We start from the raw sequence: 4177 nt of genomic DNA on the forward strand, positions 1-4177 counted from the left end.
TAAGACAAAAACACAAACTTCCTGGGTCGCCGCCTAGGGCGAGTGGTCTGGGCAATAAAATGGGACAATGGAAGAAAGGACAAGGAGCAAAGGAAGAAAAGAAAAAGAAACAGGGACTACCGAACAATAGTTGCCACCGGCAGTTTAGGGTTTGGGCGTAGAAGAGATGAGAGGGAGGCGGGAGTGAAAGATAAATGAGAGAGAGTAGAGAGGTGATGCCTAGAATCTAGCGTTACCGTCGGCAGCTAATCCCTTTAGAAACATTAAAGAACAAGAATAATTAAAGAAAATAATCAACTCACTTCAATATTAATAAAAATCATTCAATACATAAGCATAACAAGATATTTAATCCAAACATTGTTAATGAATAAGGAAATGAAGAACTGAGTAAAAATGGGTAAGAAATTCTCATCCAAAGTTTTTAAATCTTCATATCCCAAGTGTGTGTGCAAGAACTCTAGCTCTAAAGCTTGTGTTTCATAGACAAGAAGACAAAAAAAAGGCAAAGATGTCGTCCAAATGAGCTGAGTCGAGTCTTAAATGGTTAGGGAACAAAAAATATGAATTTCCATAATTGCCCAGTTTTTCCGCCAATTTCTTCATCATGTTCACGAAGGTTTGACTCCTAGAGCTTCGCGTTCATGATGTGACCTTCGCGTTGGCGAAGGTTTGACTCCTGAAGCTTCGCGTTCGCGAAGGGTAATTCACTAGGTAGAATTCATGTCTTCATTTTAGCTCTTTTTTTACTTGTTTTCACTTGGTTTCTTCCTGGTCACTTCTAAATCACATAAAATATGTAAAATGAAGTAAACGATAATAAATACACTATTTTATCAATCAAACATAGCAAAAATCTGAGATTAAAGAAGAGATAAGTGGGTAAAAGACCAACTTATCTATAAACGGGAGTGCGATAGCGTTCGCGTAGGCCGGTGGTCGTTTGTACATCGCGTTCGCGTGTGACAGATCGTATTTGGAAAGGCTATTTTTGGGCCAGTGCTAGGCTATGCTTTGCAAATGCGACCTTCCTGATGGGTATCACTAGGCAGACCTTTAAGTTGTCACTTTCTGGACTTTGAGCTTAGTTTATCATATTTTGAGATTGGGAGCTCTTTTTAGGCCGTTTTCACCCACTTGGATTGGGTAAGTGTTCTTGACTCGAATTTGATTATTATTTATAATTTTATCTTTGATTTTAGCATTAGATTAGTAATCTAAGAGAGAAAAATTGGGTGCTTCGGCAAAACTTTTTAAAGTGAAAATGGAGATTTGAACCCCGATTTGGAGTTGGTTATTTTATGAAACTTGTATATCTGGACTTGTATTCGATTGGGTAGTCAGGGTTTGTGACTTTTGTCGGGTTCTAGAAAGCGGGCTCGGGTTGACTTTTTGGTTAACTTTTCGCTAATTGATAAATACTGGAGCTTTATTACTTGGAATTAATTCTTATAGCTTTGTTTGATGTTATTGAGTTATTTTTGGCTCGATTCGAGCCATTCGAATGTCGATTCGTATGGGACAGCATTTTTAGAGTATTGATTTGGCTTGTTTGAGGTAAGTATCTTGCCTAACCTTATGTAGGAGAAATACCCCTTAGGATTTGGCCTTAATTATTTATTTGTATTATGCGAAAAGAAACGTGTACACGAGGTGACGAGCGTGTAAACAGGTTTTATGTGTGGCTTATGACCGAATTAGATCTTAGGCTATTATTATGCCTTAATTTAAGGATGCGCTTTATATGAAACATGCTTAATTACTTTGTGGCTACATGAACATGATTACTACAATTGATTTAGCCGTATTAATTCTTTATATGTTAAACACACATCCGCATTCTTACTATTGTCATGTCCTTGTCCACCTTTTTGATAAATTATGAGCTTATATCTTTGTTAAAAATTTGGCATTATTGTTTTGTGATAATTGTGGCACATGTAAGGGTGATATTTTCTCGGGTTTCCCATGTGACGAAATAAAGGTGGTGATATGCGCATGTGGAAAATTAAGGATGGTATTTATTGTTATTTGCACATTAAGCAAAATAAGGGTGACATTGTTGATTATGTTATGCGATGATTTGGGTTAGTCTTGATACTTACTAGGTACCGATTGTAGTATAATAAATCTAAGTGTTGGAGGCTCCGGACCTAGGGAGTGAGTGCTTACACTGGTCGAGAAGATTTAATGTAGAGCTACATAACCATTGCAGTCCCTTAGAGTCCCATCCATACATTGATACTGTTATTTTTCATATCCGAACATTATTGTATTTTGAGACATCCTTATGTGTTCAGTTAGAGCTCGTGACTCTATACTACCTAGTTCTGGGGAGATGTTTTGGGTATTGCCATTTTGGCCTATGTCAACTCTATTTTCGCTTTTATATTAAATTATGTCTTATTATATCATGTTTTATTGATTTAATGTGTTAAGTGATTGGCTTACCTATAGAAAATAGGTGGCATCACGGCCCCTATGGTGGGATTTGGGTCATGACACCAACTCTTTAGAACTTTCCCTGAACACCTCATTATCAGCACTACGAAGGTTGTAGTAGGCATTTAAAAATTCTGAGTCAAAACAGACTTCCTTTCCCTTGATAGTGACAACGAAATCATTCTTGAAGTCGGTCTCCAAGGTCTTAGCGTAAAATTTCCTTGTCACTTCGTACATGGCCTTTCTTAGTTCCTTAGAAAAATCAAATCCATCCACTCAACATCAACGTTCCATGGAAGTTGGGCCATCTATCATCAAGTTAGGTCAAAAGAATGACCTTTTCCTTGATAATGTTTCTCTTCAACTGTTTGTCATAACAATGGGCACACTTTAGTGAGGAAAATGTGTCTCGATCAAAGTACACCTCTTGGGAAAAATGGTCGACATGTTCCTCCACATTATAATTTGATGTCAAAGTCATTTTCAAGCTCAAAATACCTACAAAATGAGTAAACATGTTAAACACCTGTATGGATACTTAAAGCATTGTATTAGGAGGTATTTAGGTGAAAGAAAGGGATTAAAAAGCTTCTGGATAAGAAATGACAGAGTTACTGTTATGCTTCCTAGGAGGTACTGAATCACGATCATTAAAATGTCCATCGCAATCGCGAACAACACAACTAATTTTAGCAGATATAGGCTTATGCGGTCACTAAAATGGGCCTTGCGATCACAGGGTAAGCAGAATTAGAATTATCGTGATTGCAAAATTTGGCATCGCGATCACAAAGGTTGGTATTTTATTTTCTTACTCATTACACAACAATCAAGCTCGAATCTTACCCCAAAATAAAGAAACAACTCACTCAACACTCAACCACCCTTACCCAGCTAACAAGAATAAATTTCACACACAATATTAATATCAAAGACTTAAAATTTCAGCCCTAAGCATGAAAACCCATGGCTTTTTCTTCCACTATTTTAGCACAAAGAACAAACATATGCGATTTCAAGGAAGGGAGTGAATGAAGCACATACCTTTGATATTGCGTCTTGAATATTGAGATGGAATTTAAGAAAGAAGAGAATTTGAGATGATTTTGGGGTTAGGGAAATAGTGAGAACGGTTTCTATACTTTTTGGCAGAAGTGAGCTTTTCTCTAATTTCCTGTAACGACCCAGGTTGTTGTTTTGTGTATTTGAGGATTTCTATATTTTTTGGCAGAAGTGAGCAGAAGTGAGCTTTCCTCTAATTTCATGTAACGACCCAGGCGGTTGTTTTGTGTATTTGAGCCTTGTTTCCTGTTTTGAAGCTTCCCGTATGTATATTTATTTGATATGTGACTTATGGGGATGGATGGTTTTGTTTTGGGGGGATTTTGGATTGATTTGGAACACTTAGTTCCTAGATTGGAAGCTTAAGTTAAAAGTATTAACCAACTTTAACTTTTTATGAAAATGACCTCGAGATTTATTTTAATGGTTCCAATAGGTTAATATAATTATTTTGGACTTAGGCGTATGCCGGTAATTGGATTAGGAGGTTCCTAGGATGAATGGGCTCTTTCTTTCCGAAAGATGACAATTTGAAGGTATAGAAATTTTTTAAGTTTGACCACAGGTTGACTTTGTGGCTATCGCGTTAGGATTTTAGTTCGGGACTTGGAATAGGTCCTTTTTCATATGGGACTTGTGCGTAAAGTTTGGTGTCATTCCGAGTTGGTTTGGT

This window comes from Nicotiana tomentosiformis, chromosome 5 (assembly GCF_000390325.3).
Source record: "Nicotiana tomentosiformis chromosome 5, ASM39032v3, whole genome shotgun sequence".
Classification (NCBI taxonomy): domain Eukaryota; kingdom Viridiplantae; phylum Streptophyta; class Magnoliopsida; order Solanales; family Solanaceae; genus Nicotiana; species Nicotiana tomentosiformis.